The sequence below is a fragment of the Lycorma delicatula genome, chromosome 3, assembly GCF_047948215.1.
Source record: "Lycorma delicatula isolate Av1 chromosome 3, ASM4794821v1, whole genome shotgun sequence".
Classification (NCBI taxonomy): domain Eukaryota; kingdom Metazoa; phylum Arthropoda; class Insecta; order Hemiptera; family Fulgoridae; genus Lycorma; species Lycorma delicatula.
In genome coordinates, this window is record NC_134457.1 from 168,925,160 (window position 1) to 168,936,752 (window position 11,593).

Below are 11,593 nucleotides of genomic sequence, written 5' to 3' on the forward strand. Positions count from 1 at the left end.
AAATATCTGATTTTTAAGTATTAATCATTATTTACTTTGATACTGACCAGAAAGCAGATGTATTACGTATGTAACTTTTCAAGGTTTTTACTGCTTTGTTTTCTCACATTTTTTTGCCACAGATTGATTCAATTTTATTAGTTGTAGGACAATAAACTTGTAACTAAGTACTTAGAGATTTTACCTGTTATATTTTGATGAGTTTAGGCATGTATTTTCTTTTAATTTGTGATTTAAATAGAATTTTGTTAGATCTCCTATTATTCTTGGACAAGGATATCTTAAAGTTTAAACCTGTTCATTATATATAATTTGTTATTGTTAGTAAGGTACTAGATATCACTGTACTTATGATTTTCTAGTTGATGGCAATTAGTATCAGTCATGTTCATTGATTACAGTTATAAAATCTGTTTATATCATTTTCCTTGGACTAGTCCAGTCTCATAAAATTCAAGTTATGTGTATTTAATGTTAAGACTGTGATGGAAAATTTTCCTATTTCTCTCCATGGAAAACTTTAGAAAGCATAAGAAAGATACTATATTAATGAGAATGAAAAAAATATATACTATTAAAATAATGGGTATTACTATGGAATATAAATCCTTTTTATTACTATTAATAATCTATATACTTATTTAAAATAGAATATTTTAAATTCATATTTTTTTATGAGGAAGTTTTTAAATATTCTGAGTGAAAACCTAAAAGCTTGCAAAAGAGGAAACTTGCTCTAATCTTTATAATGTAAAGCTCCTCCATGTTCAAATTTCAAATACTTCAGTCCTTTATTTTTTCCACTTACTTAGTTTTATATCCATAAAAATAGTGAACTCCAAATGAAACACTTTCTCATAAATTTGCTTTCTCAAGTCTTTAGTTTTCTTTTTGATTTTCACTTATGCAGTTAACATGGTACCACCTAAGCTTATGTGTTTTATTTTACTTGTTCAATTTTGTCTTTTTTAGTTAGATATGAACTGGATTATTATTATTATTTTTATTGTATTAACTCTTCTTTGTTTTTGTTTTCTGAACTTCACAGAAACATCTATTACATGTTTCTTATTATAATTTATATAATTATTCTTGTACACTATTTTGAATCAATTGGGAACAGTCAAGAGAAATTCAGTTAATAAAATTCTGATACTTTTGTTCTGAAGAGATTGCTTTTAATTGATGCTGTAAGGTAAATCTCCTATACTCTTACTTTAAATTACAAGTTATATTGATAATTAAAAGAAAAAAGTATAGACTTCATAATTATGTTTCTGTTCTGATAATATTTATGAATTGATTGTTATAGTTGATTAATATATAAGTTAATGTATTTCACATTATTATATAAATACTTTATTATTATTGTTTAATAGAATTTACATGTTAATTAATTAATAGTAATTTACCAAGTAGGAACAGATACCTCGCAATACCAATAATAAATGATGTAATAATTATTATTGTGACATGAATATAAAGAGAAAAAACAAAAATAAAAACTACCAAAGAATTAAATTAACTTTGTGTTGAAAAAAATATAAGGGTATAAAAATTATTATGAAAGTTTAGTCACAAATCTTAATCTATATGATTATTGTAAAATTAATATGTAATCCAGTTTTAGTTACATTAAATAAATTAATAATAATATTAAAGAATGTAAGTAGCATAAATTTGATCTATATAAAGTAAAATAAAAGCAATAGTATTTACCTCACAAACTTTAATCATGATTGCCAACTTTTTGTATTAATTGATGAGAAAAGTTTTTAAAAATCTGTTTTTGATGTTCAGAAATGTATGTCATGTTTTTGCATTAAACCTGTTATCACTCTTTATTTTTACTATCACAATTATTATTTAGCTGTTAGTTAGACAGTTGGTCTTACCCTACCACATGATTAAGCTGACTGGCCCTGAGAATGGAAATGGAACTATTGATTGAAACAATGTTTACTAAACTCCAAAAAATATGGATGAATTTTTTAAAATTAAATCTTTCACTATTGATTGCTTAAAGTTTTCAATATTTCAATCTAATGGAATTTCAGTTACCATGTTTAACTCTACCTATCTCACCAACAAGGTTTCTAGTTTTTCCTTGTGTGTAGTAATTACCTTATTTGTATGTTAATCAGGATTCAGTATGCTCTAGATGTATATGTATGTATTTATTTATATATTTCACAAAACCAGAAGTACAACGTGTTTTATTTATAATATAACAAAAAATTCATATAAAATTTGTTGCAGATTTCCTTTTTTTTAATTTGTTTTAATCATTAAAACTTTAATTATTCTATTTGATTTTTTGAAGATTAAAATGAAAATATTTTAATTATAAACAGTTGGCAAGTGTGACTATTTTTAATTTTAAATACAACTTTTTTATAAACTATCAAAGAATTTTGGTCGGTTTATTAACAAGGTAAAACACTTATAATTGCAATTGTATTATTTATTTTATAAAACATTTATGGTGGGTACAGAGATTAAAAGAATTACATTTACTAATATTTTTTTAAACTACAGTGAATGTTTTTGCAACTGTATTTTATGTATATAACATACCTCGTATGTTATATATATATAACATACGAGGTTTGTCTGAAAAGTTTTGAGCCTAACATAGAAAGATGTATTTTTTCTGTCAAATATAGTTTTATTTTCCAACAAAGTTTCCTTTCAAATCTATACACTTTTTCCAGCGATGCACTAACCTTTTTAATCCTTCCAAATAGTAGTTGGCGTCTTTCTCCGCAAAATAGGCATTTACATATGTGATAACTTCTTCGTTCGATAAAAGTCTCTTTCCTCCAAGCGAAACTTTATAGTTAGGAAACAAGAAAAAGTCACTTGGGGCCAGATCTGGTGAATATGGTTAGTGGTCAATCAGTTCAAAGTGCAATTCATGAATTTTAGCAATGGCGACTGTCAAAGTATGAGCAGGCGCGTTGTTCTGATGGAAAAGCACTTTCTTCTTCTTCAAATCTGGTAATTTTTTGCAATTTCTGCCTTCAGTTTGTCAAGAAATGATGCGTAATACTGTTTCGTTATTGTTTTACCATTTTGAAGATAATCGATAAACAAAATTTTGTTACTGTCCCAAAAAACAGTTGCCATCACCTTCCTGGCCGATGGAATCATCTTTGCCTTTTTTGGAGCAGGTTTACTTTCTACTGACCCTTTGCAGTCCACTGTTTTGACTGTTGTTTTCAGAAGGTTAGTGGTGGATCCATGTTTCATCTACAGTTGTGAATTGACACAAAAAATTTGACTCATTTTGCTTAAACTGTTCCAACAGGCCCTTGGAAATATTCATTCAAATGCATTTTTGATCTAAAGTGAGCAAATGCAGCACCCAATGCGTGGACAGCTTACACTTATCCAATTCTTCAGTTAATATATGACAAACACGCTCTTTTCATATGTCCATAGCCTTTACTATCTCTCTAACCTTAATTTGTTGGTTGTCCAGTACCATTTGGTGAACTTTTTCGATGATATTGGTGGTGGTTGCAGTTTTTTGCCATCCCAAACATTCATTATCAACCAAGCTGGTACAACCATGTTTAAATTCAGCTGCCTGTCTTTTCACGGTGGCAAATGATGGGACAGAGTTTCCATAAACAGCATCCAATTCTGTTTTAATATGCGTAAGTGTATTGCCTTTCAAATGCAAGTATTTAATCATGGCATGATATTTGGTTTTTTCCATTTTCACAAAAACACTCACAATGATCACAATGACTTACTCAAAAGATTATCAAACAATAACTGAGCATTTAAAATGGCTGAAATTTTAGTGAGTACCTTTCAATACATGAGCGAATGCAATCCCTAACTTTTGTTGACGAGTGCTGGCATTTTCATGTTGAGGCTCAAAACTTTTCAGACAACCCTTGTGTATGTGTGTGTATATATATATATAACTATATATAATTATTTTTATATATATATATATATTTATATATATATATATAAATATATATTATTATATATAATATAACATTATTATGTTATTATAGCCATTAGTAATTTTTTTTTTTTTCGCTACATCCCTGGGCCGGACATCCAATTAAGTATACTCGGCCCAGGGACATGTCCTTCCGACTCTTAAGGAGGTCTTTCCATCCACCGGCATGACAGGTCAACCCCCCCGGTTCTGGATCTTTTGTGCCTGCCTCTAATCCCCAGCTGGGGAAACAGGGCCCGGCTATGCCATTCCCCGCCCCTCCGTCAGGAACTGGTAACAGGTACACCTAAGCATACGGGTCCTCCGAGACGGGGCTGTTCATCCTTCCCTACACTTAGCACTCTAGTAACCCCGGCGTCGATATTCCTCCACCTTCGTACAGAGAATTGTTAATAACCTTTATACAGAATTGTTAATAAAAATTAGGATGATGTATGAAAAATAAAGTTGTAAAGAAGTCTAAATCCACTTAGTAGGGAAATTTATTACTGTGAGAAGTGACTTTCACAACAATGTACTGTTGTTTTTTGTTTTCATCAGGTTTTTTATCTGCCATTAATTTATTATCATTCATTTCTATAATGTAAGAATGAATGTTACATACATTACTCAGTTGAGTGTATTGTTAGGCAGAACAGTCAGGTCAATGTAAGAAGACACTTGAACTGTTATAATTTTATAACCAAGAAATATAAAAAACAGAATATTATAAATTTAATTAAAACATTTTAATTTCAAGATAAATAACACGTGCTCTTGTTATTATTATATTAAAATAGCATTTAAGTAACAACAAACATATTCTTTAAGTTTCAAGATAAACATAGGAAAGAAAACTGTCTTATGTCTTTTTTGGTACGTGAAATTTCTGAACTCTGTAACTGATAAAAAGGTCGGTAAAATATATAATTAAAATTAAGTTAAAATATTATCACTTTTTCTTCATCCTCACTAAATTTCTTATCATTTCAATTATTCAGTGATTATGTATTTTTGAAAAATAAAGTGGTATATCTTTCTCTAGTTGGTGGTAATAAAATGATTTTTTACTATTTAATTACAGAAGTTCAAAAGGATCACTTTTAATAAATTTTGATAGTGGTTGAAAGAAACTGTAAAATTAATGAAAACAAAAATTTATTTTAAATCTTTCAGTTAATGCAGAAAGTAATATTGTATCAATGTAGCCTTCTTGTGCAGAACCTACTAGCTACATTTTTTGATGATTTATTCATAACATTGCAGAAATATTGTTATTTTCTTTTTGATTATTGGTTTCTATTTAATAATTATAATGTAAGATATTTCAGCATGTAAATACATTTGTGTACTGGTGTACATATATTATGGATGTATAAATAATCTATAATTTTACAAGTATGTACAGTGACTTATTTAAAATTTTTCCATTTCAGATATTTAATATTTGAAATTTAAACTTCTTTATGTTTGTGAAAAGATATTTTTTACAATTATCAGGTGATTTATTCGTATAAATAATTAAAATGTGAAGTAAAGCCCTTTTATAAAATACTGTAGTTCCATTCAGGTATTGATAAAAACTTTATGATTTGTTGCTATGATCTTGTAAGTGATGTTTTTTGTTTGCTTATTGATAATTCAATGGAATATTAAGGAAAATCCTTATTAATTCCCTAAGTAAATTAAGGAAATATATATATATATAAAAATAACAAAAATTACTTATTATTACCACTGGAATAACCATGAAAATTTACCTCAAAAATTTCTGTTCTAAAGCATTAATGTTAATAAAATTCAGCTATATTAGGAAAGAATTAGTTAAATGCTTGTATTAAATAAAAATCCAGCTTGTGTTAGTATTAAATGTATATTTCACTTATCTTTATTTATTCTCAGCATTACAAAATATATTATTGCCATAAATTAGTATATCTCAATATTTTCGAAGGCTGTATTCAAGCTATTAAGTATAAAAGGAAAATTTTTATTGTTTTAAATGATAGCTGATTATTGTTTAAGATGGTAACTTTTTTGTAATAGGCTACAGTTACTCAATATTGAATGTATTTGACTTCCTCTCTCATGTGAACAATCTTATGAAAATTATTCAAGAACTTTTAAAATATCTTTTTGATACATATTATTCTAATTTACAGTTGTCACATTTATGAATTGCTGCTTTTAAATTGCCTATTACTGTTTAAAAAATGTCACTTCTTTTTCTTAAAGGGATACTATTGCCAAAATAATAAAAAATTTGGCAAGGTAATAATTTAAATACATTTTGGAACATATATTAACTAATTAATTTACCACCTTTTTTAAATAAAAGTAAAGGGCCTGGGAATAGCATATAACAAAAAATGTTGTAAAACATGTTTATTCATATTTTTCTTTAAACATAAATGACATTCTTTATAGTTTAAATGAGCTAATAAAATAACATAATTTAGAATAGCTTTAATTTGGTGTGTAGTAAGATTTATTATTTTTTGCAAAGTTATAACAGCTCAAAGTCAATAATTTTATCATTTTTATTCTTGATATTTATTAGTTTCTTCTTTGGAATGTGATTCTAGATGTTATGTCATTAATCAAAATCACTATCTATTTGGAATAGTTTTGTGATGTCCTCCGCATTTCAAGGTCTTTTTGTGACTTCATAGTATTAACTTCTTTTCAAAAAGTATTCTGTGTAAAATTTTTGTTAGTGAAAATATAACAGTAGTTCACCATTGCATTAAGTTATAAGATTTTTTCATTATATTTCTTTAGCAGTTCAGTTGGCTTAAATTATATCTTTTTCAATTGGTGATATTGAATTATTTAATGGAGTCATAGCATTGTTAGTTAATAAGTTGTTAAAATTATTGAAAAAATATATAAAAATAATTTTTTTTTACAATTTTCTGAAAATGGTCAGTTACACATGATCATGTGGTTAGATAAAGTTTTGTTTTTTTGTTGAAAAAATAATTATTCACAATTTTTAGCAATGCATTGTGTGTGTGTGTGTGTGTGTGTGTGTGTGCACGCACGTGTGTTTACTTGCTGTGAAGGATTATTTTAAGCAAAGCAGAAATGAATCCTGAAAGGGGATTGTTTGAGATATTTATTCTTTTTTTTATACTACAGTATCATTGAATTAAATATGAGATTATGGTATGGCTTTGATTTATTATTTTGATCATGAAAACAAAATAAATAAACAGATAGATAAAAGATAATTTAAAATGCATAAATAAAACATTTAACAAATCCTACCTACAGTAATCAAAAGGAAACAAATAAAAGAAAACTTATCCACAATGTAAACATAAATTAAGCACCAAGCAACAGCTAAATTATTGAAATATGGACCACTAAAAGGAACTATCAAAAACATCTGTTTCTGAATTAATCCTCTCAATTATTTACTTGAAATAGTAAATATGTAGAAATATCTTTACTGTTTTATATTATTTGGCCCCAGTCAGTTCAGTTCAAATTTTTCTGTAGGTGGATAATATATGACAGCTTGTTAAAATATATGTATTGAATATGACAAAATGTGGTGGGTTGTATTTTTCTGGCTGCGTACCCAATACAACAAAGTATGTTAAAATGTAATCATTTGGTAATTCCTTTTATTATCTGATTTATAATCAGCTTGTTTATGGTTTTCTAGTTATGAAATTTGATGGGTGCAGAAAGTCCAGATGAGTGGATGCATATACCCTCAAATATTGGTGTTAGGTGTGTATTTTGCCCTCTAAAGCAGCCATAGTATAGCTTTCTATAAGAGTTGAAGATTGTTATCAGTTCACAAACCCCTTTGTAAAAAAAAAAAGATTTACATTGTTTATTAGTATGTACATATCTCTCTGAACTGTAATATTTGTACATATAACATATCAATATTAAAATTTAATTTTTTTGTACTAAATTTGTGGTAGTAATATAAAAATGAGCTTATTTTTACCCTTTTTAAATCAATAGTAATTCAGAAAATGATTGAAAACTTAATTATTGCTGCAAAAATATAAAAAAATCATTTTATTTGATTTTTATTAATTTTAATTATTACTTTTTTTTTATTTTTGCCATTTTTCTAATTTTTCCGGAAATGTGTACTAGTTTATGTTTTTATCTTGATCTTTTATTATTTATTTTTTGTTTAAAAAACAGTTATACTAAACAGAACAATTGTTACATTTCATTATTATTATTAATACTTAATGAAATATACTATTAATAATTCGCATTTAAAAAAATAATCTCATGAAATTTATAAGTAGGTCATGTGTAGTAATTAAGATCATGGAAATTAATCTCAGTATTATAAATTATATTATTGGCTCTTATATAATTTATTACTACATTGTGTTTATCAGTTATATATATTTTAAATACCACTTAATTGAAAGAATTTGTATTGTTGGTGTTGATATTTCATTAGATTTTTATAAAGGTCTTAAGAAATGTGTAACAGCAGTTGTCATCTGCTGTGGGTTTGTCAATATATGTGCTACTATAGTAATTTTTGATATTACAGTTATAAGTTGAAAATTATGATAAATGTTTCAATTCTTTAACATTATTTTAGGAATTGCATAAATAAAAATAACTAAGAGAATTTTTGCTTCCTGGGGAAAAAATAGAATTTTGGCCTCTATAGCCCTTCCACATCACATAATTATAATCTTAATAATAATGGGTTTAATTCATAATCAAAATTATCTTAAAATAATTAATTAACGTTTTTAAGTTTTAATGTTTTTAAGTTTATTATTGTAGTTTATTAATTATTTTCATTTTGTTAAAAGCATGTAAAAAATGCATGACATTTTGTTTTGCAGTTAAGGTATGGTGCAATAATTTTTTAGCTATTGACCAAGGTTTTTGGTTAATTTTATTGGCTGAGCCATCTATGGTGCTATCTGATGTTTTTAGTTGTATTTTCTGTTGAAAATTTATAAGATTTTCTGTTTCAAGAATTTTGACTAATTCTGTTTTAAGAATTCAATAGTAGTACATGTGGATTAAATCATAATTTCATGTTACTAAATATTAGTTAAAGTAGTATTCATTACATTTGTTGAGTATTCCAATAAAAATATTCTTTTCTAATTAATAAATTATTTAATTTGAACTCTTAGCAGTTTACAGTTGTTGCAAAATGTTCATCCCATATGTTTTGTTGATTGCGTACTTACTAAATGATTATTAATGGATTTTAACAATTTGAACTCTGCTTCTGCAGTAACTAAAGTTTTTCCTGCACTTGAACCAAAAATAATCCTTGTAATTTTAAATATATATGATCCTTATTATGAGTGCCTGATACTGTGAGAATGTAAACTGCTTGTTAAGGGTGTGAGTAAGCTTCTTTTACCATTTTCCACCCCTGATTTCCAATTTCCATTCATGTGTAAATAATTACAAGAACTGATTTTGGCAAGACGTGATATCTAATGTGAACAAATTTTTAGTTGTTAACTGGACTTTTCTTCATTTGTGACTTTTCAGTGCCGTTTTTAACAACCTGTTCAGAAAAAAATTATTAAATAAAAAAAAATGTATTATTTAATAAATATTAGTTACCAAATTATAAAAATATATACATTTTATTTTACTGAAATTTGTGTATTTCCAGTTTATTGAAAAAAATTGTTAATACACCTTCAAAAATAGGGCAGTAATCTCATGCTGTATAATGTTTTCAATAATATAAAGATTAGTGAAGAAGTAATATGTAATAATTTCTTTTTAAATATGTAAATATGTAAGTTTTATTTTTCATTGTAACCATTTGCTTAATTATTTTTACTAGAATTAGTACTAATAATAATAATAGTAGTAATAATAATAATGATAATAAAAAATAATAACATATGTCTGCTGGATGTAGCAGTTTTTGTAAAAAAAGAAAATCATAATTTATATGTAAATGTCCTTAGTATACGTATTGTACTTTTTTTGCTTTTTTATGATAATATATAAATTATGAAACAAGCCTTATGACATTGACAGTAGATTTTTATTTTTTACTGTTATTATAATTATTTTGTACAGATTTTCTAATTGTAATAATGTAGTATGTATTATGTATAAAGTATTTTTAAAAAGAACTTGAAGTAGTTGTTTATATTTTGCTATATTTATTAAGAAGTAAAATATATTATTGAATCCTATTTTAATTTAATTAATATCTTAATTATAAATTAACAAGTAAGGTTTTTTGTTTTTGGTGAGACTGATATTTCTTATCATTGTATATAGTTTCTCTTATTTTGTGCATGATTTTGTTTAGAAATATCAGTTTTATATATAGGAATCTCATGCTTTTGCACCTTATGCAAACTTGCAATTATTTATGTAAGGTATAGATTTATGATAACAGAAATTTTGACAGTATGCATAGCCTCAATAAATGTGATTAGAGAGGATAACGGTTGTATACATGTTTTTATAATCTACTAAATGCTTGTCACACATATCGAGGATAAATCTGGACTAGTGCAAGGCATGAATGACCCTGACCCCATAGGCATGAATGATTGATAGTGAGGCTATTATTAATTAAATCAGGAACTTGCAGAATGGGTTAGGAATAAAAATATTGAGATTAGGTCTGAAGTTCAGAAATTTGGTAATACAGAGGCACATTTATGCAAAAATGATAGACAAAATGGGGAGGTCAGTTTGAATATAAAATACACTCACATTTCAAAATTATGATAAATATTCAAATGAAAATTAACAGACACATTATTATTACACTGAAAAGTGATCAAATGATTTAAATTTTGTGGTGTGTTGATAGTTTAGCTTGGCTGTGGATTAAAATGCCAACAAGATTTTAAAAGTACTACTTATGAAAGAGTGATTTTTAAGTGATATTAGAACAAAATTTTCTTTGTATGGAATAAAAATGTGATATAAATGTATTTTTGATTTCGTGTCTTCAACACTATTAATTTTTTTTTAATGTTGGTACTACTTATTATGTGTTAGTAAATTATAAAATTTTCTGTAATTGTAAAGAAAAAAGCTTTATTACCTCATTCTTCCTCTCTTACATGTGGTTTCTTTTCAGAATCGATTCTTTTACTTTTGGATAAAAGTTTTTTTTTTACAAATATACTATGTTTAGCAAGGGATTCCTATAATTTAAGTGTAATTTTGATTAAAAGTAAAATAAAAAAATTAAAAAAGAAACATATTGAGGCAATAAAAGTAAATAAATTTTCTGAATGTTTATTATAAAATTACATGTATTTAGCATAAGTTAGTAGTATATAAGAGAGTTAGATGTTTTCATTTTATGAATGATGAAAAGAACAAATGAATAATATTTTATAAATACATATATATATATATATATATATATATATATATATATATTATTATTATAAAATGGTCCACCTTATCACTGTGTTGTTTATTGGATGATTAATTATGAAAATTTTTAATTTGTACATTGGTTATAGGTAATTATTAACCAGTAATAATAACTTGGTATACATTTTTTTATTGTAATATTTGTGCATGTCACAATATACATAAAGCGTGTCTATGTCTTTTCAGTGTGATTTCAAATGGTTATATTGATGGAAAGTAGCCTGATGGGAATTAGGTAGGAAA